The sequence below is a fragment of the Lonchura striata genome, chromosome 3, assembly GCF_046129695.1.
Source record: "Lonchura striata isolate bLonStr1 chromosome 3, bLonStr1.mat, whole genome shotgun sequence".
NCBI classification, from domain to species: domain Eukaryota; kingdom Metazoa; phylum Chordata; class Aves; order Passeriformes; family Estrildidae; genus Lonchura; species Lonchura striata.
The window spans coordinates 57,600,932-57,627,500 of NC_134605.1; the positions used below are offsets into that span (position 1 = coordinate 57,600,932).

General features: G+C 44.7%; 1 protein-coding gene across 1 annotated transcript in view; it reads left to right on the forward strand.

The window, feature by feature from the left end:
- The first annotated feature begins 18,632 nt into the window (after positions 1-18,632).
- Positions 18,633-26,569, forward strand: part of FNDC1 (fibronectin type III domain containing 1) — a 62,559-nt gene continuing 54,622 nt past the window's right edge. Inside the window, exon 1 of the mRNA XM_021540537.2 lies at positions 18,633-18,652. The gene's annotated coding sequence lies outside the window, so the exon portion shown is untranslated. The remainder of the gene's footprint in view (positions 18,653-26,569) is intronic.

The following is a 26,569-nucleotide window of genomic DNA, read 5'->3' on the forward strand; positions in this document are numbered from 1 at the left end:
TTATGTGATGAGTACCAGAGCATGATCTGGAAAGAAGCAAAGACAGTGGCCTGAAGTAGAAGTTCTCTACACTGTTCCCAGTGTAGAATCCCTTATTTTGAGGGCAACAAGCCTGCTTAGATGAGTTCAGCTGTAACACATAAGCCCAAGGACATGCTACATGTGTACATGTAGCTACATGTACGTGTACATGTGCTGCACTATGTGTAGTGCGTGTGCACTACAGGAAGGGAATAAATGCTGTTTGCTTGTCTGTCCTTTCAGAGGTGCTCACAATACTACACATCATGTTGTGACCGTGTACTCACAATAAATATTTGGACTGTTAATTGTTTTGAAACCCTCTAATTAGTATCTATGAGACTGGGTAAAATAAGCACACATTTCCCATTTCTCAGGAGACTGCCAGAATCATGGTGATTTCCTATTGCCCCTCAGTGTGCACCACACTCAAAATCTGTGTGATCCACATCAAAATGCGTACTCTGCCATAGGAGGTTGCTCCTGGGGTGGCGTGGGTGTGTGTCTTTCATTTTCCACATCCCCTCCAGGACAGGCTCCCTAGCAGCCTACTCACAGCATTGTCCACAAAGTCAGATGCATTACCTGATGTACAACAAGCCTGTAGTTACACACTCAAAGGAGGTGACCTACTTTAATTGATAAAACATATGTCCTACCTAGGAGGTGGAGAACAACTCTGAAAAGGGTGTGTCCTATTAAAAACGTTATGGTATTGTAAGTAAGCACCATCTGTTTTACTTGAGAGGTGACCAGTTTAGGACTAGGCAGTCTCATAAAAAGCAGTTATTTATAGTATTCTAGTGAATCCTGAATGAGAGGGGGGCCATCCATATCACCATCACCATCATCTCATTCCACAGGAGTGCAAATCCTGTTGGATGCTATTAAAGGCAGGGAGTAGGATAAAATCCATTCCTTCTCTGTGAATCAGTCCAGTGGCAGTGTCTTGCACTGTAGCTGTGACACTGCAACTTATTTATTTTCAGCTAGTGGGATTGAATTTTTTTTTGTGTTGTCATGGAATGCATCTCAACATTTCCATGCATATCTATGTAGAGAAGATGCATATTTGGAAAGGAAATATTTACATAGATGTCAGCAGCTAAATTTAATTTTTTTTTGTATTTTGCAAACTTAACTGTTGTGATGCAGAGCACAGAAAGCTATTAAAGCTCATTGTGTGTAAGCAGGACTAATATATTCTTTTCAACTTCATATGATTGTTGTAAAGCTGCATAAGTGAAAAGAATATTGATTTCCTAAATGCAGACTTTTGTTAAGTGTATACTTAATTTTCTGTGACAGTCAGCGCAAAAAGAATAAGTACAATAATTGTCTTGTAAAAAGCATATGAAATGTGAAACTGAGGTGCTCTGGATGCTGTTAGGAAAAAATGGGGGACATAACTAGTTTGGGAATTAAGGTAAAGCTTCTCTGCATGGGAGTTTATTGTTTCTCCTTGTTCTGACCTCATCACTCCTGCTGCATCTGAAATCTGTTCAGAGTCACAGGGCAGCTAGTTATTTCTCACCTTGCTGCCACCTATGCAGTCAAAAGCTGCCTGTTTGGTGCAACAGAAAACAGCTCTTAAAGAAGCACACAGTACTGAGGCCAGTACTTATGTTGGGAAATTCATCTTTCTCCCACCACCTGTCAGTCTTTACCTTTTTGTTTGAATATTGTCTGCTCCTGAATGTTCTAATTTCCAAACTGATGGGAGCATGAGTCTCCATAGAGCAAAGTACTTGGCAGTAGACCTGGTTAGAAGCTTTTTAGATGGAAGTCAGAGGGAGATTTGTGTTTATTTATTTAGGACTTCTGTGGTCTTAGCAGAAAGTGACAGCAGTCCCAGCAACAGAAAATCACAACGACTCTGGCAGTCTCCTGAGAAATGGGAAATGCAGGGTAGGGCCTGCTTTCCCAGGTTCCAACAAGAATCCTAATGGGAATCTACTAGAAAAAGGGATCACATTGCCGAAGTCCGAGTGGTCTGGTAGCAGTGCCAGTACTGCTCAGACTCTGCAGAGTCCTGGATGGAGGCACCAGGTGCACTGTCAGTGTTGCCTGGTGTGCCTTTGGGGTGTGTATGTACAGAGGACTGGGAGCCAGGGTACTGGGAGATGGACACTAGGGACTAGTATCTGGGGTTTGATGCTCATAAAACAAACACTGACGGAGACAGACCAGAAAGAATAAGAAAAGCATTATGGACTGAAACAAGATTCTTTATTTCAGTGTGATACAAAGAAATGGGAGTTACTTTGCTTTGACTGTTTTGACTGACAGTACTGAAACTAAAAAAACAAAGCAGATAAAATACATTTGTGTAGTACTAGAAATCCTTGGATATCAAAGCAATGAAAAATTACAGCTATTATGCTTCAGAATTCAAATAAATATTTACATATCTTTAAAGTAATGCATTACTGCCTTGATTTATGTTATATCACTGGTAACTTAGTTTCCAGCAGTATAATGCTGTCTTAGCCATCAGTCCTTTAGCCAGTGATTTATGTTTAAAATGCATTGATACCAAAGTAACACTCTATACCAAGCCAGCTCTCCAAAATGCCATCAAAATCAGTCTTTTTTTTTTTTCTTCCAAAAGAATAAATTTGATCAATTTTGTTAATTACATTGACCTTTGATTATGTGTAGTAATATTGTAAATATTGGGCCCAGTTCACAATCAAGTAGTATGAACTTGTTGTATTAAGGTTATGAGAAAGTATTTTTTAAAGAAAAAAAAAGATTGCTGCACCAAACATAATGGCTGCTCAGGATTTGACTTTTTTAATTACAGGAATGTTTTTCAGCTTCCATTTGTTTTCCTGCTAGATGTAGATGATGTTTTTCAGGTAATTTGTTTTCCTATTAGATGTAGATTATTTATATTTTTGAAGCTACCAAAGTAGTTTTCAGCAGAGTCAATACATTTACTGATTCAGGAATGCTTTTCTAATAAATAAACATTAATTACACAGGTATTGCTGTGAACCAAGCCAATTGTCCAAAGGAATCACATTTCTTGCTTCATTAAAAGTCTTTACATAGGAATATGTTTTTATAAAATAATAAATAAATAAAAGATAATCAAATAGCTGCTGTGCAAGGTATTAAAATCATGTGCCTTCCTGCTCACACACACTTTGTACCAACACAAAAAAAATGCAGTAAAATGTAACGCCATTTACAAAATAATGTGTAAAAAAGGTAAGTATTTCCTAGCACTGTGCTGGGACATCTTTCTTCCTTTGGTGGGGAGGAAGATAATGGTGTGAGTAATATAATAGCTTCCCTCTTGTGCAAGTGTTCAAAGAAAATGAACAGATACTTTCACAGGTGCATTTGGGGGGAAAGGTGGTCTTTTTTTTGCATTTATAGTCTTCTCCCAAACTATAGTGGATAAAGACTGTGTAACACTTCTGTTCTGCTGTAAGTTATGGGTTTGGCCTGCTTTTTCAAGGCAAAGTCAATGAGTGTCTCCTAAAATCATGTTGAAAAGGAACATCTTTATTAAAGTGTTTGTGTAGTGTGTATGCGTCATGGTTTTCAACAGCCTTTCCAGAACAGCGTTTCCAGTGACTGCAGTTGTTAATGCTGCTGAGCTGTCCTTTTCTCATGATCTGGAAGTGGTGAGCTTTAGCCACAGCACAATCTCCAAGCTCCCCCCTGTGGCACCACAAATTTTGTTGTGCAAGGAACACACTTTGATTTGAGGAATTCATAAGAAAGAACTCTGAACTTTGAGAAAGTACTTGAGCCTATGCTGGAATGATTTGGATACAGCTCATCCTCCTGAGCAGACCTCTGCATCAGAGCAGGTAAGCCCAGAGGTTTGCTTGTGTAGCTGGGTCTAGCTTAAGTTCTTTTGAGTAGAGGTGAGGTGACAAACTGGGGAAGCATGAGTGAAGGAGGATGTATGCCACATCATTATTTAAGTGTATTTTCTTTTTAAACAGTAAAGTCTTGTAGACCTTCAAGCCTCAATTTGATTTCCTCTGCTGTTATTGTATCCACTGGATTTGTGTTTATTTTCCCCACAAAAGTAAGAACAAAACTGGGTCACTCATCTTCACAGCCTGTCTCCTGTTACAAATATTTTAAATAGTGCACTTTATGTTCAGCTATATCTAAGAGAAAAGTAATTTACTGGCCAAAAATAGACAATCACCTGATCATCACTACCTGCTGCCTTCTCCCAGTAAAAGGGGAGCAGTTCTTGGGCTGAGAGATGGCAGTCATCCTGTGTGAAGAGAAGTGTGTTTCATTTGATGTTTTATTTTGCTGTGTGGGGGTAGCACAGGGTGCGATACATTTTATGTTCTGCTTCACAGCATCTTCTCTTGACAGCAGTGGATGTGGGACTTTGAAAGCCAGATTACGGACAGAAGTAAAATGTAATAGTCCAAACCATGGTCTTCCTAAGCAAGATATAGTGGCCAGCTGTTTCCATTTGTATTGACAGATATTCATGCCTCATTCCACATGGAAAGTGGACCTGACTATTGTAGAGCATTTCCCTTGAAGAGAAAAATTTTCAGTTTCTCTCCAATAGGACTAATAGATGAAAGCATTACCATATTCTTATAATCCTTATTCTTGGTATTGATGAGTGACTTTAAAATTTCTGAAACAACATAGGTGACTTTACAATAAGAGAACAGGATCTTGCTGTCTTTCCATTTGGTTCTTCCTTCCAACTTCTTTCACTGGGGTTATTTGGGAACATTTCCATCAGGACTAGAACAGTGTCTTTCTGAGTTTGAGCTGCTAGGTATTAAAGACTTTTAAAAATTGTGCCAAAAGGAACTGGGACTCTCTTTAATCTTTATTTATGGCCATACATAAATTACAGATTATATTTCTATAGCGTGCCTTACTTCAGAGACACTGCACTGTGGTTAACAGTAGTTGCTGAAATTTATATGGGAAAAAGTATATTGATGTGATTTTAGCTTGATGTGGTTTCTCTAGATCAGGTTTTAAAATCTGTGCCTTAGGTCCTTCAGTAACTAAGAGATTTCAGAAACTGATGCTTTTTCCTCTTGGTTAGCACAAGTTAGAGAAAAGCCTCTTTTCAGAGGGTGAAAAGCACCTTCTTGGGCCATCGCCCTGTTTCTTCCTGTTCTCTCAAAACTTGCTAGAGTCATCCTATGATTCATCCTGTGGTTATGATCAGACTAGTTTTGATTTGTGTATGCTCGCTGCCACTACTGAGAAGAGAGAGAAAACTGCTTAAAATAAAAAGTCTATAGCATGACAGTTTATATCAAGTGGAGAAAATGGAATTGAACATGATAAAACTACTTGATGCCTTTCAAAAAACACTATGATGCCTTTTAAAATAATTTTCTGACACTTTGTTGAAGTGAATTATCCTGAAGAATCAGGTATTTTTCTATTTTAATAGTATTGTCGTCAAAATTCTTGTTTTAACTCGACCCGGATCGTTGTCTCTCCCTGCACTTTAGTCATTCACCAGAAGGTGGGGCTTAAGGTATTGTTAATGAACTAGAACGAAAGGACTTTCACAAAGTCCTTTAGATTGGAGAGTTTGGAATGTGTATTCTCTCCTCCCTGTTTGCAGAGGAAATCCTGGATCAGCATGACAGCTCCTCAGGCCGTAGCACATGACACTGAAGAATCTTAGTGGTCCCAGATTGTCTGGTACCAGCCTAATCTAATTAAGCCAAAATATCATCACCTACGATACATCAAAGAACAGAATCATTGTGCCAAAAATGAGGATCACTGTGTCCCGAAGATGCTAGTGATGTTCTTTGGGATTACTGGGAAACTAATGAATGTGAGAGAGAGGAGTGTTTGCCTCATGTTTTTGTCCAGGCCCACAGGCACCAGTGTTACAGAATGATAGAACAGTTTGGGTTGGAAGGGTCCTTAAAGATCACCCAGTTCCAGCTCCCTTGTCATAGGCAGGGTCACCTTCCACTAGACCAGGCTGCTCAAAGCCCTGTTCAACCTGGCCTTGACTTGTGTCCCCATGGGCCAGAAGCTGCTCAGCTTGATTCCTATGTGGAGGCTTGCAATGCTGGGCCCCCACACACCTCTTGGCAATCTTAGGCTCATGCAAGCTCCCAGGGAAGACTCTCTCTGGCACCCAAACCACTTCTGCCTTGACATGGAGTTAATTTGTCAGCTGCAATCATTGCACTGCAGTAACAGGAAGCCTTGTGGACAGCAGGGACCCAAACCCCACTGTGCCTCAGGGACAAGTGTCTCAGATGTTGAACCTGAATCAGTTCACTGTGAGGCCATGACAGAGCAGTAGGGGTACATAAGGGTGTCTGCAGTGACCTGTTACTAGGATGCTGCACACCAGTGGGCCGCTTGGAGAAGAGCATTCTCATGGCTTTCTGCTTATATACACAAGTTGCTTAAGTCCAGTCTGGATCATGCTAGGTCATGTTTAGAAGCTAACTGGAAGCTGGACAAATTTGTCTATCTGCTTTATGGATGTACTCAGGATTAAGACTTCATACTGAACAGTACTTGACTAAAAATATAGCATCTCCCTTAGCTTTCCTCAGCTCTAGCTGGGGAGGAAGGATAGCTGCCTTCTGTGTATGATGCAGAGAGTGTTTGACTCAGAGCAGCCATTGTTCATGCTCTTTTCTGGGTCAGAAAGATACAATTTGGGTCCAGTTACATTTGGTGGAAGTTCATGTAGATCCTTTTCCTAGATGATGTGGATGGGATGAGATTTTGACCCCCTGCCCTTATGTGAGCTTTCTACTGAAACTGACCTACAGAGTAGCTGCTCTTTGTAGTAGCAATTCATGTCACAGCACCAGTAATGTCTTTTTTGGGTGAAACCAAAGTTTCACCTAGATCCTGTCTTTGTCAGTGTCCTGTCTTTGGGAATGGCCAAAGGCTGATGCCTAGGAAAGAGGAGGAGAATAGAGCAAATTTATAGCAATTGTTCTCTACAGTGCTTCTCTGATCAGCAGTGATTTCCAGCTGATTGATTCACTGAACTATAGATGATGCCTTTATATTCAATTGCTCTTTTAGAGACTTGGAACAATCCTAGTGAGCAGTTTTCCCAGACCCAGATAGTCCTAAGGCTAAATTCCCATCATCTCAACTAAGGAGTTGTAATGGACCCACTGGAAATCAGTGTTGAATGTAACAGATTCCCTTGGTCAGCCGTCTAGGTGCAGACAACACTGATTAGTGAAGGTTCAGTTCCTTCAATTTTACACCATTCCAATGAATGGTGGAAAATCATTTGCTCAAGATGGCAAAACCCAAGAAGGGTGGCAAAAATTTTTACCCATTGAACCAAAGTAAGTGGTTCAATGTCCTAATGAAAAATAATTGAAAAATAGTTTTCTGCCTATTTTATTTCAAAACAATAGACTTATCTCTGTTTCAATTATATGTTCTTTTTGAACAGTGCAGATAAGTTCTGATGTGTATTCAAAACATTTATCTCTTTCTTATCCTGAAAAACAATCAATAGGCTCAAAGGGCTATTGGCGCCTAGCAGAAGCTAACCACAGCTAAGCGTGAGGTTAACAAGGCCAGCCCACTTGCTGAGGGAGTTTTTGAGACAAATCTGAAACACAGTGTTCGTGTCTGGCAACAAAGAATAAATGAAGTGTTTTTCTTAGCTCTTAAAATGTATTTAAATGCCAGCATTCTCATGGGGAAAATTAGTTTCTCAAAAGAATTTGCATCAAAATGATCTTTGTACCCTCTTCTTTTAAAAAAGAGTTGATTGTCATTTATTTTCATAATCACTGTTCCAAGTATTCCAAGTATGAGGAAATACTGAATTCTGCATCTGACTTGCAACAGCAGATTTGCTTCAGACAGCGTCATCTCCCATAAAATTGATGGCTTTTCCCCTTACAGGGCAGCTTGGATGGGGTGCTGCCACCCATCTTAGCCCTTGCTCTGAGGCACAGCTGCTATAGACCTTGTTTGTTCTGGAGCTGCCAGAGTCCAACCGGGGTGGTCTGGTTCTGCCAGGTTTCACACAGCAGGAGAAAAGAGATTAACCCTGCCAAGAAGTACAGGCAGAAAAAGGAAAGACATACAAGAGCAAGGCATCAGAGACTGCTGAAAAATGACCATGATGTGGTGAGGGTTTTTCAAAGGCCAGTGGAGATAATCTAGATTACCTAGAAGTATAAATACAAAGGGAATTAGTTAAATTCCATCTCTATCTGTCTGCACAGGTGTTCTTGTTCAAAGTGAAGATGACCTGATTGATGCCATTAATTAAACCAGTTTCACTTCACAATTTTCATGAGTTCCATTGGATTTTTTTTTTTTTTTTTTTTTTTTTTTTGAGTTTTCCATGGTAGACACATCATGGTACTTTTGTCTTTCCCAAGCTGGGGCTGGAAGAAGAAAGGACAGATGGAAGTGGAACCATTCTGCTAAGGGTCAGAATTGAGAGAATTTGGTATCTTTTTAAAGAGATGAGGTTTGAGCTGACATCAGCCCTTCAGAGCAATTTGTCACTTGAAGAAAATCTACGCAGGAGAAAGCAAGGCAAGCAAAGCAAAGTCTGAAGGATGACAGAAGCTAAGAATGGTCACCTAGGGAAGGTCTAAAAGGTAAAAAGAGAAGCCTTTGATGAGGTATAGCCAGTGCGTGCTAGGAAGCAAGAGGAAAAAAATAGAGTTAAGAAAATGATTGGGAATAATGCTCTGAAGGGAGTGGGTGCAAGAGAGAACAAAACTGGAAAGGAGGAGGACTCTGAAAGGATTTGAGAAGAAATTATAGATTTTAGGGAGGCTGAGGAAGGTAAGAAAGCTGAGACATAGAAACAGTTATCTAGAGGTCGGCACAAGTGAAAGATGGTATACAGGAAAAGGGTGGAGGGGACTTAGTGGAATCTGGTATTGACCAGTCAAATACAGAGGGCAGTGCTAAAGCAGACCAGTGAGGGAGTAGTCCATGGCAGAGATGAGATCCATTCCAGTGGATTCATTTCTGTATGAAATATAGACCATAGCTGCAGGGCAAATCATGGAAAGAAAGATGTCAGGAATCAGATGGGCACCAGTGTGGAGGTGAGAGTTAGTGAGGCTGTGGTTAAAAGGTAGTGATGTGAAGTAAAGGTGATGGCCTCCAAGAGAGGTCATCCAAGAGTTATGGCACAGCACTGTCAGGATGGGACATGTAAAGAAGTTGGATGAATTGGTGATGAAGGGAAGAAGGTGAGAAAGAGCAGGGAGGTGCTGGAATTATTGATAATGAGAAGAAAAGTCCAGCAACATCTTTCCACTTTTTATCCCTGGAATAATTAATTGCTAAGAAAGATGTGGGAAAGAAAAGGAAAGAGTACAGCAACTACAAGAATGAAGAAATGGTGAGATGCTATTTGAGGATAAGGAGCGAAAAGTTAATAAAAAGGGAGGAAATATGATTAGGCAAAGGAAAACTAAGGGAAGACAAAACAATAGTGCTGAAGAGGACAGGGAGGCAGGTGCAGGTGGAAAAGACCTTTTGCAAATGCTACTTGGACTTCAGGGTTTTTAAAATTCTGAACAGAAGGGTAGGAAGATGCAGGTCCCTGTGACTCAGAGGTGACTCTGGTAGTCGCAGTGTGTTCAAACCACTACTAGTTTTTCCTGGGACAGGCTGAGTTCCCTCTCCCTTTGTGGTACCTGAATCCCAACAGTCCATAATCCACAGTCCCATGCCATGTCTCAAATAAAAGTACCTTGTCCCTGAAGTAGAGAGAAAACTTAATCAATGCAAAGCTTAATGATAGAACACCCTGAAAGACACAAATACCCCAGAAGAGCTTTGCCCTGTGCTGTGTTTCCAAACTGGTGCTTCAAGTGTGCAGATCCACTGTGCATTGAAAAAAACTTCCTTCTGAGGCAACAGCAAGAGAACTGCACCCCTCATAGCATGGAAGTGTCATGTTCAATAGAGCATCCTCCGTGCCTGGGACACGGGCACAGCTGGCCTGTCTTGGTAGTGTCTTCCAGCCCCATTGGGCAGCCCCCAATTCTGCCCTGTGAGATCAGCCTAGGCCATTCTAGGGGCATCCATCTCAGGGAAACCTTCAGGCAACAAGTCCTAAGAGCCACATATCAACAGTGCCTGCTGCTGAGCTCAGGAGCAGGAGCAGCCGGCTGCTGTAGGGTGACAGCCAGGACTGCACATGGATCTGGGCTTCCTCATGGCCCTGGTGACAGGAAGACTATTCATGAAGAAATTAGGCACAACCCTTCAATGTTTTGAGGATCTGCTTGTGCAATGGCAGCATTGTTTCCAGTCACCAGGCTGACATGAAAATTTAGGCAATGAAGCTGCTCAGCAGGAGGGCCCTTTCTGAAGAAGAAGAGGAAACAAACATCTCAGTGCTGCTGGAGACTTGCTTGGAGCATGTGAGGAACCTGTGGGGCTTTGGCTAATTCCTGTATGCAAAATGAGCAGGAGGGAGGATGCCTTGGCCAGGATTCCCCTTTAAAGATAGCCTTAAATAGCCTGCTCTGTGCATGGCCCACAGTATTTAATAGGTCTGATACTTTACCTTTATGCTCATCAAGCTACACTTTGTAAAGCTCTTTGAGAAACCTTGACTTGAAAATATATACAACATTGGAGGGGGGCAGGGGGGAAGGGGGATGGTGAATAGTATTTTGGGGATGATTTCTTGACCTCAGAAAGTTAATTTATTTTCTTTTCTATTTAATGAATGGAAAGTTATGTCTGTCCCACACTTTTTCAATTATCTGTTTAAGATCTGCAGCCACAAATATTTTAAGTCTATGCAAGTCACCCTAAAGGTTGAAAATCCTTTATCTTTCTTCCAAATATCAGTAGATACACCCACAGTTAATTTCAGGTCTTAAATACCACAGATGCAAAGTCACCTCACTCTGCAGACCACCATCTGCACTTTACCATGTTTTCACGGTACTGTTACTGGGGGATGTGACCTCAGTGATGTGACTGACAGTAAATTCATAGGTCATGCTGTGTAACAACTGGAAGAATTAGTCTTGACTAGTGAGATGCCTCTCTGCCTTATAGCTGTCAAAATCAAACACTAGTTTGAAATTCATTGCACTGGGTGCCTGCCAGAAAATGCAGTGCAATGCAGTTTTTTTGAATTCCAAGTATCCTGAGTAGGGCTGAAGCTGGAGTAAACAGTATCTCTAAAAAAACAGTGTGAGAGCAAAGCAGTTGTAGTCATTAAGGAAACAGTAAGCCTAAGCTGTTGATCAATCCTAGTTCTTGCCAAAAACAGCCGTAACAATAGCCTTCTCTTTTAACAGAAAGAACTCAGAGAACAAATATCCTCTACTTCTGTAAAATTAGAGTTGTCTTCTGACTCCTAAGATTCCAGGAGCATGAGTTTCATGGAGATGCCAATTAGGAATGGGCTGTAACTTGCTCCTAGTGGTGGGGCAAGGGGAGTGTTGGGGCAAACAAGCTGGGAGAACTTCGTTAATCAGTGGAATTTATATGAGCCCAGCAGACATTTATTGGTTGGGAGATTAATCCTCTGAGGCTCTCAAATTCACAAAGAACATCCTCTCAGAATCCTGTGATTGCTGTCCTTGGTGAGAGCTCTTTCCTCACAGGACCAGAGCTCCCCATCTCTTGTCTCCATCCCCATCCCAGTCACCCTTCCTGGGCCAGCAGCACACAAGTGTCCCTGCAATCACTGCTCTGAGCTGCTGGTCATGGTCTCATCAGACAAAGAGGAACAGTAAGGATAACGCCTCCTGGACTAGTCTATAATGCTCTTAGTTTCTGTCAGAGTAGCTGACTGCTGTAGGAGTTAAGGAGAGGAGGGTGAAAATGGGGGTCTAGAAGTCCTAAATTCTTCATCAAGTAGACAGACTGTGCTGCAGGGCTTGTCCATGCAACTCAGATGGCCTCTACCCCCTGTAGTTGTCATGAAAATCTGCTTATTTTGGCAAAATGGCAAAAGTCAGGGTTTTGTGTAAAACCTCAAACTCATCAAGTCTCTACTGGAAGCTTTTTTTTTCTCCTGTCTCAAAGTTACCACCATTTGCAACATGGAGAATACAAGCACCGTACAGGAACGGCAGCTTAGAATCCCTCCATGTGCCTTTCCAGGTCAGTGATCTTCCACTGTGGAGGGCTCAGTACAGAGGGATGAGGCATTTTTCCTGTTTTAGAAGCAGCCATAATTGTGTTTTATTTGGAAGGACCCATGGTAAGAGAGGCCAAATTGACACACCTTTTATTAGACTGCTGCTTGCCATGATGAAGCTTTCAGGACTCGACACTTCATTGTGCTGGCTGAGCTTTAGCAGCTGAAATGGCCTTGAACCTGGACAGACAGTGTTGCATCTCTGATGGCACCCATCATCAAAGCTTGTGTCAATCAGTCTCTCTCCTGACAGTTCCCAGGGTGTGAACATTAATGTCCAGGCATCACACTGGCAGAGATCCTGTACCACTGGGGATTGCATGCTTCAGGCAGTCAACAGCACCCAGGTCTGACATGCTGCTGGACTTGGGTTTTGTGACACCAGGCAGGAACACAGGCAACTTGTTCTTGAAGCTTTAAATACAAATTTTTCAAAGACTCTCATAAGTAGCACTTATATTCTGCTATTTTAATGCTGATTAGTTGCAGTGTTGAAAGGTGTTTGGCAAGGCAGCAATGGCTGAGTTATATCAACTCAGTCTCACCAAGAGATGAGGAATAGGGGATCATGACATGGCATTATTACATTCACTCTGACAAAACTGCATGGTAGAATAATACAGCTCTCTCCATATGCATAAACACTCAAAGGAAAATATTCATTTGCTCTAGAAGCTGAAGCAGTTTAATGGAGAGGTACAGCATTACTGCCACCTTCTACTGTGGTATGTGACAAGGACTGGGAGAATTACAGGCATGGCTTCTGTGAGAAGGTACTAGAAGTTTCCCCATGTCTGATAGAGCCAATGCCAGCCAGCTCAAGAACAGATCTGTCAGTGGTCAAGGTTGAACCCATGAGTGACAGTGGCAGCACCTCTGGGATGACATGTTTAAGAAAGGGAAAAAAATTGCACAACAGCAACTTCAGCCAGAGAAAGGAGAATATATGAGAGAAACAGCTCTGCAGGCACTCAGGTCAGTGAAGGAGCAGGAGAAGGTGCCAAGTACCCAAGCAGAGATTCCCCTGAAGCTCCTGGTGAAGACCCCTTGGGAAGCATGTACTGGAACAGGCTCCTGGAAGAAACTGTGGACCCCTGGGGAGAGAGAGAAGCTCACAGTGGAGCAGGTTTGCTGGCAGGACTTGTGACCCAGCCCCAGAACACTGGAGTGGTCTGCTCCTCAAGGACTGTGTCCTGTGGAGGGGACCCACACTGGAACAATTAATGTAGTCTGTGGGAAGAACTCACACTGGAGAAGTTAATGGAAGAGTGTCTTCTGGGGGAGAGACCCCACACTGGAGCAGAGGAGGAGTGTGAGGAGTCCTTTTAAAAAGGAAGGAGCAGCAGGGATATCATGCTGACTGACCACAGCCTCATTCCCTGTGTCCCTGTGCAGCAGTGGGGGAAGAGGTAGAGAAAATCTGAGTAAAGTAAGCTGGTGAAGAAAAGAGGGGTAGGGGGAAGGTGTTTTGGTTTTATTTCTCATTACCCTACTATGAGTTTATTTGTAATAAATGAATTAATTTTCCCAAGTCAAGCCTGTTTGCCCATGAGTGCAACTGTTGAGTGATCTCTCCCTACTCTCATCTCAACGCATGAGCCTTTTGCTATATTTTCTCTGCCCCGTCCAGCTGAGGAAGGGAGTGATAGAGTGGCTCTAGTGAGCACCTGGCATCCAGGAGAAGCTGCTAAAATGGAGCTCAACAGAAGTGCTGGGCATTTTGTCCATAAAAGTCATAGAATCACAGAATCATTTAATTTAGAAAAGATCCTGTCAAAGACCACCCTAGGTCACGGGGTGGCTTCTTGTGGTGAAAAAAATTCTCCTCCAACCCATGCTTCCAAAGAAAGGCTCAGTAGTCTCTTGTTGTTCGGTCTCATGGTTGTTTATTGCAAGTTATCTAAAAGATTGTCTTCTCTGGCTACTGTGGTTTGGTCAGCAGCTCAGGCAGAGGCACACACACCCTGACATCCTCTCTGTCTGCTCTCTTCTTCTCTCCCCCCGCCCAGGGCTGCTGCTATCTTTTATATGATACATTACGTGTTACATGTTTACAGTTCTTCCCCAATACCTACTACCTATATTAAATGGTGCTTTTCTACTCTAAACCAATCTGTGAGTGCCAACATCATCAAGAACATGGAGGTAAGGATGAAGAAAAAGGAAGGACAGGACCAGCTAAAATCCCTCCATCTTAAAGCCTCTGACCCCCATGTACAAAACAGAAACCCCCTTGTACAGCACTAAAAAATTCTTCCCTCTACTTTGTAACTACTTCTACTATAATATCTAAGCTTTTGTGACTTCTTCTTCCTGCAAGGTTGGTAAACCATTCCATGGCTCAAACTCAAAATCACAGCTGTTTCCAGCTGCCTGCCAGGGTCTCAAATGCTTCTGACCTGGGCCTGGAGCCTCCAGAAATGTCTGAGGGACATTTTGAGCTCCATCAAGACCCTTAAAATCATTAAATTCAACCAAAGCCGATGATCTTAACACCAAATACTGACATTGCTATAGGAGAATGGCATGGAAAATACATGCTTTCAGATATAAGAAACAAGGCATGCCAGGTCTACAGCAGCCTCAAAAAGTTTAGTTACTCCTTGTTTGTTTTCAGCATTCTTTAATGACATAATCTCCTATTCTTTAGTTTTGATTTCAATGAGTCTACCAGATGGGCATACAAGAATTCTGATTCCACTGACACTCATATGGCAATTTCATTTAACTTAAGCAGGTTTTAATTTTCTTCTGGCAGTGATTTTTTTTGGGTTTTTTTTGTTTTGTTTTGTTTTGGTTTGGTTTTTTTTGGGTTTTTTTTTTTTTTTGTTTTTTTTGGAATCTCTACCTAGAAGCTGGATTGGGTAAATACCCCACATATCTTCAAGAACACATTCATAAATGATTTTCTTATTATAAAACCAGAAATCTGTCTTTTGGTTTAAGTGGGAAGGTTACCAAAACATAAAAATGTAAATGATTAACAAATACACTTAAGAAACTGTTTCCAGGCAAGTAAACCAGAACAAAAGGCAAAATTCAGCAAATAAATTATTGGCTACTTGCAATTTGCCCATAAGAAGTATATCTTCTATGCTGTCTTCTTTTTTAAAAATGAGCATTTATTTTACATGATGCAGCTATTTGTGCTTCTACCAACCTGTATCTCACACTGAAATAGGCAACCTGCTAGGAAAGGAAGGGTCACCAGGTGCATGTAGTTTTACATTGCTGGAAGGTATTTCCTAGCTCTCTTTCAGTCTCTTTTCTCTCCATTAGTGGTCTTCAACAGAACTATACACTTAATAACATGACTAACATGCTTAAAACTGTTTCAGTTCATTTTGGAGTAAAATAGATACTTAAGCTTATGCTTCTCTGCTCAGGATTTTCCAGCATATAGTGATTATTTGTCTGGCCTAATTTGGCTTCAAGAGAAGCATTTGCATAAACAAGAGAGAAAGAATCAGCAATCCCAAATATCCCTTGTCTTGGTTTGAATTATAATTTTATCTTAACTGTTACACCAATATTAGCTGGGCTAATTACAGAAAATTCCTTTCCTGCAAAGAAACAAATTTCACATTGCCATAGGAACAAGTCCATACTCCTTGCGGTATCGTATCTTGGTTGTTTCCTGAGTAATCCACATTCTCAATGGAATTCTGTCTTTTAAGTGAAAAACCTCCAAGACTGCACAGCCTATACAGGTGAGCATGGTGGATAGTTTCATCCAGACAGATGGCTGCCCCCCTGCATGTTCAACCCTCTGTCTCTTCTGGATGCACTTGCATAGAGCAAGTAATGAAGAAATAACTGAGGAAAACAAAACCCCTTCCAGATTTGTATACTCTGCAAAGATTCACCCTTTCCAATACACCTATATATCATTTTGCCTCCAATTAGTAAGTGCCATGGTTTTTCCCTTTTCAGAGCTATGATGTAAAAAGCAGCAAGTAGGCTTGAGCCTGCTGAGTAATGTCAGCTTCCATGGGGTATCCCTCTGCCACCCATGACCAGCTCAGGAGTGAGAGGGGCTGTGTGAGTGCTGGAGGGGCATACTGAGGCCATTCCTCCTGCCTTGGCAGGTACCATTTTCTCTTAGGGCAAGCTCACACATCCTTACCAGGGAGTACTGGCACAGTCACATGGTTCCATTAACTATATCCACTGCAATTCCCAAATGCCCGCCATGTACAATGATACCTTCCTCACACAGAACAGCTCTTGCTGCAGTTAACAGGCAGGATTTGAATTTCTGTGATGCTGAGATCCCTGACTCTAATAGGTATTCTTTACCCAGGTTTACTTGCTAAAACTTCTGACCCAAATATCCAGATCTCTCAGTGATTGTTTTTTGTTTTTTCTCTAGCTGTCATGCTTTGCTAGTGAAGTGTACTTTCTCTCAGAAACAGCTGGTGTCCCATGTGAGAATTGCATGTCTTTAACCAGTCAATGTTCAAGTCAGTCCTTGATTCATAATCCAGAAAAGGCCTTTCAGAGCTGCACTTTGGCATCCTGTTCCTCATGATATGACTGATATTGCATTGGGAACTACATCCTTAAGAATGTCACTTAAGAAGGAGAGAAGCAAAGCTGAAAGGGGATAATGAAGTTGTGATGCTCAAGCAGGAGGGGTACAGTGTACAGAGCAATGAGGGGTACAGTGACCAGTGATGCCTGGTGTGATGCAAAGCCAGGAGGCTGCAATGGACAGCAATCTACTAAAAATGTGGTATTACAGATGTACCTTGAGCTTCCTGAAACCCTGTCACCTAGAGACTCCTTCTGTTTGCTATGCTGCTTGGTTTTAAAAACCTTTCCCAGGCTATAGCAGTCAAGTTATAGGAAGAAATATTCCAGGAGTGGTGAAAGACAGCCTTCTGGAGATACCCACAACTCAGGACTCCCTTTGCTTGTTCCAGTATGTCTATCTGCTTCAGTTCTGGACTACAGTCCCTATCTTAGGCATGGCTGCTCCAGTCTCAGCTTTCTCCCAGGCTTCTTTAGAGAGTGCAGTGGTCACCTAGCAATGAAACAAAACCCAGGTGTAGTTCTGCTGGAGGCTGCCCCATACCCACTATGGTTAAGCAGCTGCCAGGTTTGGCTCCCTATGACCCACAGAGCTCTCCAACACTATCCCACTGTAACATCACAGGGAATGCAGCCTACAGTGTTCTGCTCTGAACACACATTCAGTTAACACTGAATCAGTTAACACTGTCTGGACCTCATTTTGGATGCTGCAAACTATGAAAATGCACATATGTAACATGCAGGGCACGAAGGATACTCACTGCACAAAGTGTATTCACTGATACCAGTGGGGACGTGGCCACTATCTCCTGTGGGACCCTGGGCAGCTTGGCCAGGAGGAACTGAGTGGTGAGTAGGACCAGAGTCCCAGAAGCAGGTACGTCCAGCAGCAGAGATGTAGCCTGAGACTTTGGAGCCACTCTGTGCCAGTCCTCCGAGTGCTCAGCCATGGAGCTGTGCAGCAGCATGCCAAAGCCAGTGTCTGGGCAGAAGCAGGTGTGGAGCCAGATTCCTGTGCAAAGCCTGCCCCTGTTATTTGCCTTCTTTTGATTTGTACTTTTGTTTGTTTGATCTGTTTATTTCTTTGTTTTTAAAAAAATATATATATGGAGTTTATTTTCTCCAGTATCTTTCCTCTCCCTTCATAGCAGGCAGGAACTTTTATGACTATTTAGTTTTGTTTTGGTTTTATTTTTGTTTATTTTCCACAACATTATTAATTGTTACAGAAATATCCTTCAGCAATGCAGCAAAAAGTAGGTGGGGGATATGGGTTAGAGGGTTGTGGGTAGAGCCAGACCAGTCGGACTCCAAAGTGACTTGTAGATCTGACAGTCTCCAGTGCAAGGCTACTGAAGCAAAAACTCCGGCCAGATATGGGGTGGAAATTCAGAAAGAACAAACGAAGATGTGAAGAAGAAAAGACAGCCCGTTATAGAAAGTTCTGTGTAGTGAACTTGTGCCCACGCAGGACTGAATACCCACCCCAGCTGGGAGGGCACAGTGCCACAAGGGAAGAAGACAGCAGGCAGCACGAGGGTGCGGGTAACACGCGTGGGCCAGCTGAAATTCCCCTGGGCGCCGGGGGGCAGGCTCGGAGCTCGCCGTCTCCTTGGGGAGATGCTTCCCGAAGGAGCCAGGTGCCCTCACGCCAAGGAGGGGATGCTGCGGGCAGCGCCGCCGGGGCGGGCGGGCCGGGGCGCCGGGCGGGCCGGGCGGCGGGGGGCGGAGGGCCGGCTCCCTCCTCCTCGGGGCCGCCCCGCTGCAGTGTCCCGGCAGCCCGGGAGGAGGAGACGGCGGGGCGCGCAGGCAGCAGCGGGGCAGCCCCGAGACGACCGCCGGGCGGGCGGCAGCTCCGCGCCCCGCCGCTCCCGCCGCCCGCGCCCCGCGCCGCCGGCCCCATGGCGGGGCCCGCCGCCCCCTGGGCCGCCCTGCTGCTGCTGGCCGCCCTGCTGCCCGCCGCCCTGCCAGGTACGGGGTCAGCGGCTGCCGGCCCACGCGTGTCGCTGCCCGGCGGCGCGGGGCGCGGAGGTGCCGCGGGGCGGGGGGCTCGGGGGCGACGCGGTGCCTGGGGATGCCCAGCGGCGACGCTCTCTGCCCCCGCCCGGCTGGGACGAGCGCCGCGCCGGCATCGCGGGGGACGCCCGGCCGAGCCAGCCGCCTCCCTGCCCCGGCACAGGCACCTGCCGCTGCCGCCCGAGCGGGGAGGGGAGCTGCAGAGCCGGGCAAGCCTCGGCACTGAGGGTCACCCGGCTCTCGGAGCGGCCGGGACCCTCCGTGGGTTAGCCCGCTGCGGCTCTGCCGCGTTTCCAGCAGCTCCGGAGCGCAGGGCTGCAGCCCACAAGGACGCCCGTGGCCAGACGTGAGCAGATGGCACCGGAGGGTGACAACCTCCTGCTTGCCTTCAGCCTGTGGATGCCTTTTCCTCCCTGGAACCTCGTGCTGGTTCCATCGTCCCGTCTGGGCTCCCGTGAGGAGCCCCGCTCGCGCGGTTAGCGGCACTGACACCGGGCAGCCCAGCGCTGCATGTCTCCGGGAAGCCAAAAGAGATCCCCCTCTTCCCTTCGTTGCCGCCGCCGGAGTCCTGTGGATCGAACCCTGTTATCAGCCTGGGCGAGGCTGGCGTTGCCGTCAGAGTTCCCGGGCCCGCAGGCTCAGGCTTAGGCTGCTCTGGAGGTGGCGTTGTGGGAGGCGGTGGCAGATCTGCCCTGTCCTTTCCCTTGTGGAAGCAGTCTACGATCACTGCATCCCCCGCGGCACTTTTTGCACCGCAGGCAATGCTGAACCGGATCTCTTCAGCTTGTGGGCACAAGGTCTTCACCCAGAGCACGGGTACAGACAGGGTACAGACACACATACAGAGGCATGTCAGCGCTAGAATGTAGCTGTTGGGGTTACAGTAGCCAGAGCGGCACAGGGACACTTGCCCCCAGGCTCCGGATGTGGTGGCTGTCCCATCTCCAGCCCCGTGCTGTAGTTGCAGTGGAAGGAGCCAGCCAAGGGCGACAGCATCCTCCCCAGCTCTCCCTGCAGCTCTGGGCTGTGCGGCGGAGCCTGGGACTTACCCGTGGCTTCTGGTGAGTCTTAGTGTGCAGTTAAACAGCCAGAAAGGAATGATCTGCTTAACCTGGAACTGTACTCTCTCTGCAACTTGCTGTGTCCGTCCGGGTTAAGCTTGAGATCACACTCCTGGAAGCGGTTTTATAATAGTGCTCCCTTGTGGCAGTGGTAAATGGAGGGGGAACTGGATTTCTGGGGCTTCCTGCTGGAAGGGGAGAGGAGGAGGAAAGGGAGCAGGGGAGTTTTTGTTCTGCTAGTGAGGGAAACATTGTGAGAAATGTCATAGCCTGTGAGGAAAAGTGTTAGCTGTTGAGTGCATGCAGGCTCTTGCTTCCCTGACTGTGTAATGTCTAAAGTGATTCTTGGAGATTCTGATACTTCACTAAAATTTTTTCATGTAATATCCATATAGTCTTTCTTTGTTTGCAGTCCGACACCAATGTGCTATAAAAATTAGGCCAATTTCTGAACAAACCCAAATGTGTTGGCATAGTGCTGCACAGAGCTCTGTGTGCTTCCCAGCTATGGAACTCTGGAGCACACCAAAACCTGCTGGAGTGGGAATACTGTGCTGTTAACCCCCGAGTGGCTGGACAGAACTGGGTGTGGGCTGCATGTGTACTCCCTGTCCTTGGTGTGCTGGCCACACTGGGTGGACACCACATTCCTTCTCTGGTCTAGAGAGTAGTTTATAAGCTGCTAAGCTGTGTCCTGAGCAAGTGCAGTCTCAGGCAGGAGGGCTGATGGGTTCTGGAGTTCTTTCTCAGGGGATAAAAACCATTGCTGAGCATTTTTGCTGCCCTTGGTCTTGCTTTCTCACACTCTTGCTGTGTTTAAAATGGTCCTGCTGACCACCTTTACTGTATGTTCTCTGTCTAGGGAACCTGTCCCAAATCGACTCTGCACTTTGGAACCTTTGTCCAAGTACCATGTCTGTGAGACAGGGAGGCTGCCTTGGCTCAGCAGACAGTCTCCAATGAAGTGAAAAAGACCTTCAATTTTTGTCTGTGGAAAGAAAAGATTTTTCCCCTGTAAGGGTCTGGCATTGGGCTGGTGCTGCCACTGACTGTGTTCTGTTTATCAAAATAGAAAGTCAGTGTGGGGTCTGTGCCCAGGATTGTTGTGGCAGTCCTCTGGCCAAGAAAGCTTAAGAGAAGGTTGTTGTGCTGGAGCCAACTCAGGGGGCAGATCCCATTTGTGTATTGCCAAGAGAGATTTGTTGCTTGCTGCCAGATCCCATGTGTGGAAGAATGGATAATGACTACAGAAAACAGTAGTCACCCACCCACCTTATTAACTTAGACAAACAGTATTCAAGAACCACCTGCAACCAGTGGGAGAAGTTTGGGAGAAACATTAAGAAGAGGCTATGTTCAGAGCAAGAGCCTTTCTGACAGCAGCACTAACTCTCATTTTCCTTCCTTGTCTAGACTGTCTGACACAAACAGGGAAAGCAGAAGAGTCTCCAAGGGAATTTTCCACTTCATTTAGCTCTAAGGAATTTATCTTCTCAGTTATTTAGGACAGTGCTGTAATGGTCTTAACTGTATAGCTCTGTACCAGCCTCTGGGTGTGTCAGATGCATGAAAGTTCCTGTGCCGTCCAAGTCTGTGATTCCAGCTCTTCAGACAGCACACAGACTGATTTTGGCTGGATGTGTGGTTAAGAAGATGCTTTCAGAAGCTGATCTATGCAGAAAGAAATTAAAATGGGGGTGGGGGGGTGGGGGGGGGCTGAGTAGAGGATGCAGCAAGACAAAGACACACCAGCAGGGGGAATGGGATCTTGTGTCTATGATCCAGTGTCTTGAGTGAGCATTCAGTTGCACAAAAATATAGCTCAGACACATTCAGTGATCATATTTCCCATGCAGGACACTGAAAAGTGACATCTAAGTTCTCAAGATAACTTAGGTTGGACTTTATATCTGCTTCACATTGTATGCAGTGGTCTGTAGGTGGGCTGTTGTCTTCACATGAAGGAAGAATAGAAGTATTTCCACCAGGTGCAGTTTCTGCTGCGCCTCTAGGACCCATGGTTTCTCTTGCTGGGAGTTACGTAACACATCTCTGTCTGTCACTGAGGAAGTGCTCAGGAATGTGGCTAAGTTGGCATTGGGATGTGCTGGCTCCAGGCACTATGTCTCTTAAATTTATGCTGCTGTAGCTCAAGCATAATCCAAACTGGAACCTCTTCCTAACCGAAGACCTCTAGAGTGAACCTGTGTTTAGTAGCCTGGGTGTGATCCCAAATATGCAAAAAACTGCAGCCAAATCAACACTTTTACCCCCACCCCTTAGTTTTGAAGTGTCAGGATCTGCTTATCTTGTTTAACTTGAGTTACCTGTCTTCATAAATTAGTATTCCTTTACTCCCCCCTTCACCTGCCTAAGTGAACCATAAGTAGGTTCATGTGTGTATCATGGGAACATTTACCTTTTGTTGTGCTTTCTGCTGGGAAAGAGGAGGGAGCGTGGATGATAGGCATGTCTCCCACAGACTGCTAATGCACTAAGCAGGAGAAGTGATCACTTCCCCAGAGGAAATGGTCTGGACATTGATGTGCCTTCCTCTTGGGAAGCCCCATGCTGCTATTTTCTCACCCAAGCTGCAGGTGTGCCACACATCTATGCAGTCTTGAGAGGGTTCCCCCATCCTGCAGACTCGACTGATCCTTCAAGCAGGTGCCAGCACTCCCTGTTGTCTTTTTCTACCCCTGAAATTGCCACGTGTCATTTCTCTTTTACAGCTCCCTAAAACAGCAACACTTTCACTGGTGTGCTGCACTGCAAGATTGTTTTTATTCCTTTGAATGCAAATGAAATTTAATTTGCTTGCAACTATGAGTATTTTCATTATTCCCCAAGATGAGAAAGGTGACTTCTGCAGCAAGTACCCCTGCCCAGCATGAGAGGGAGGGGCAGTGAGGCATGAAATCCAGAGGAGAGCAGCAGATACTGAAGCTGGGGAAATCCTTTCCCTCTCTCTCGTGAGAAATCCAAGTATTTTGCTTCCATGTGGATTGAGAACTTGCATTTTGGCTATGTTTGCACTAACGTCATAGCCCCTGAAGAGTGGTATGGCTTACATTTCAGGTCAGTAGAGGAGTGATGGGTGTCTTGAAGAAATGTGAGGTTGTCTGAAAGATCCTTTGTTGTGCATGACCCCTTTGAAATCGTGTTTGCATTTTCTTATATGTGTTTGCTATACTGCTTATTCTGCTGCACTGTTGGCTGCAAAACCTACAGTCTGTGTTGAATGTTCACAAACGTAAGTGCCAAAATAAGCACTGCCAAGATCAAGACAGTGGCTTAAATTGCACAAGATTTAAAGAAAACCAAAGAACTGCTGAGATCTTCTGCTTTGCTGTCTGTTCCCTGAGTCTCGGGACACACGTTTCTTAACTTTCCTCCACACCCTGGATGCCGAGGGATTTAGAAGAAGGGTGGTGTGGTTTAGTCCTGTGTCTCCACTGCTTGCCTCTTACCGAAGAGGCATTTAGACCAGAAGGATTTTGCACTGCTCTTGTACCTGGCTAGACTAACTATGCACACTCTGATCCTAACTCTCATATTTATTCTTACTTGAGGCACCAGCAGCTTTTGCCTGCAGCACCTCTGTAGTTGGATTCATTTCCTTTGGGGGTGCACAAGCACCTGGAAAGTGTCTGCTTTCCCTGGTTCCTCTTTAAACTTTAGACAAGCTTGTAATGAAAAATAAATTTTTCCATAGTGTACCACGTGGTTGAGTGCTTAACTGCTCTACCGGTAGCAGAGTGAACAAGAGCAACATCAAACAGTGTTTACACAGCATCCCCTTCATTGCCTGGTCTTGATTTGCCTGGGGAGATGAGAGCTTGTGCTGACAGCTCATGTGCTTCTGGTCCCCATCAAGACCTGTGCAGGCTGCTGAGCTCCCTCTGCCTGCTCTCTGCTGGATGGGACCTGGTACCCACCTCCCTCCAGACCACTTGTCCTGTGACCTGCCCTCCTAAGGGACATGGCTGCTGGGTCATGTAGCTCTGGAAATGGCAAATTCTCCTCCCAAGTTCCCTAGAGCTGCTGTCTGGGATGTCATATAAGGCCTTTTCTCCTACTCAGAGTTTCTGCAACTGTGTGTTTAAACTTCAGCATGTTTTGTACTGTTCACAGCACTTTCAGGATGGTTAAAATATCTCTGGGTTAAATTGTACCTTTCTCAAGCAGCAGTCACTGTACCTCATTCTCATTGAACCTGTAACCTCTGGCCCACTGTTAGCTCTTCATAAATGACATCTGTGCAGTGGGACACATCAGCTTTTCCCACATGCCAGGTTGAGTTGTGTATCCTGGCTGTGTCACATCTCTGTGCTGTGATGAGAGCTGAGCACTCTTCAGTGCCTCCAAAATCAGCCTGCATATGTCCCCATTTTGGTATAGGTGCTTGCATTTGGCAGGTCTGTACTTAAAGCACATAGTGTTAAGGAGTGGAGAGCAAGGAAAAGTGGAAGAAAGACCGAAGACGTGTAGCAATTGTGTGCTTTAAACAGAGACCTTTTCCTATACAAAGAGAAAATGTTAGTTACATCAAATGTAATACTGAAATCCAGTGGTAAGGAAGCCTGTCCAAGCTTCTCCTAATCCTGGAAGAACACATAAAATGTACATCCAAATTGAACAATGTACACATTAAAAAGTGGTCTGGAGAAGTGTGCATTTTAAATCAACCCTCTTCAGTGAGTAACTCAGTCATCAAATCAGCTCTTCATTAAACAGAGTAAATTGCTCATTGAGGACTGTGGAGTGTATTCATATTCCACAGTTCCAGTGCAGCAATTCCACTATTACACAGTTATTAAGTCCTCTTGGGCACCCTGCAATGATTCTGGTTCCAACAAATCTTTCCAACTGTTGTAGTCTTCCTGCACTAAACTTATTATTTTTCCATTGGAGGAGTTGGTTGTTCTTAATATATATATTTGCTGTAAAATAAGAGGCCACTCTTCAAGTGGTTATTTGTCATGTTTACTGTAGAGCTGACAGCAATATTTTGGCTGAAATCTTTTTTTGGGAAAAAGTGCAGGACTGCTGGAGCTGGAATGTTAGTGTTTCCTTGTCTCTAAAAAACAAAGACAGAACTAAGAGAAATTGAATTGTCAACATAATTTGTTTTGGTATTCTGTTATGAAGTGCTTAAACCCTTCTTTCAGAGTGGTGTCCTTGGAAGGGTGTACAGAAGGGTTTAGCTGGAATCAGGAAATAACTACTGAGTGTGCCTTAAAATTCCTGCAATGGAAAGCAGCAAATGTAACTGGCAAAACATGCTGCCATGAATGTTTTGCGGTACCAGAGAACAGCCCAAGCTCTCCCACCTGTCTGACCAGCCCCCTCAGAGCCCCTGGATGCTCCTGCTGCTGAGGGAGGGGAGTGTGGGAGCAGCACCAGGTTCCCAAGCCTAGCACCTGTCCAGCAGCCTGAGAAGTAGCCAGGCTTCATGTTTTCAGCCTGAGACCTTGGGGCAGGTCAGATACAGGCTGTAGCCAGATGGATGAAGAGCTGGATTTAGATGCTGTAACTCCTGCTGGGTAGTGTCTTGCTTCATGGGGCAGGCCCATGGTTTGATAACAGCATCAGAATCTGCCCCTGCAGGAGTAACTGAGCTGTACTTTTGCACAGTCTGCATGTCTTTCCCTTTCATCACCTTTTGAAGCCATGCCGAGCTCGGTGACATAATTATGTGTTCTTTAGCCCGGGATGCATTGCAGATGGCCCTCAGCTCACGCTCCAAGAGGCTGCAGCAGCGTGAAGACAACAGCGATCTGGCTGAGGGCTCGCTGCACTTTGCAGGAGTGGGTGCTCTGGGTTATGTGTTTGCAGCCTTGCTGGCTGCATCAGCTGAGCTTTGTGTCAGCCTCTGTTCCAGCTGTGCCACTGGTCTCATGTTTCTGGTCTCCCAAAGCAGAGGTGCTATAAACAATTTAAAATCAAATGGCCGCGGTGGAAATGCTCCATTTGGCTTTGCTGGTTTGAGATTTTAGGCTGATTTCAGGTTGCATATATTTGTAATGTATGTATTTGATAAGTGTCTAAGGTTGTGTTACTGTAGAGGTGAGTTGGGATCACAAGGTGTGGTTTCATTAGAAAGTCTAAGACAGACTTTGAAAGTGACAATTTCACCTTTCCTGAGTTCCACTGTCCCTGTTTTAAAAACGGGCTGAATGTTTTATCCATGCTGCAGTGCTGGAGAACTGCCCAAGACAGGACTCTACTCTCTTCTACTTGAAATTTTCCAAACAAGAAATAATGACTTATGTCTTGTGAATTGCCCAATTGCCCAAAGCTGAATGTATGCAAAAACAAAATTGTTGTCCTTACAAAGAAACAAAGTCAAAAGAAAATTTAATTAACCAGAAAAGCTCTTCTGTGATAGCACAGCAACAGTATTGAAAACCTAAAAAGTCTAAACCTTAAACAGCAAACAGCAATATTAGCAAGCCAAGTTTCCATGCTAAATGTGTACAGTGATGTATTTTTTCTTTGCAATGCGGTGATTGCTCTGACAGGGCACTGAGCTCCTTTTCTTCACTTGTAATGGCTACTGTAAGTCAAGCTGATCCTCCAAGAGCCTGACTACTTGCTTAAATGAGAGTCAGAGGACTGAATGCTTAGTGGACACTGTATGTGTTTTCATGACAGCCCTTCCCAGTCAAGTCAGAGCTGCTGGGTTTCAGTTGCTGAGCAAATTTATTGCCACAAGATGTCTCAGACCATATGTACTCCTCATCTGCCCTCCCAGCAAGTCAGCCCTCAGTGCAGGATGTGCCATGCCCCTTGGAACTGCTGATTGCTG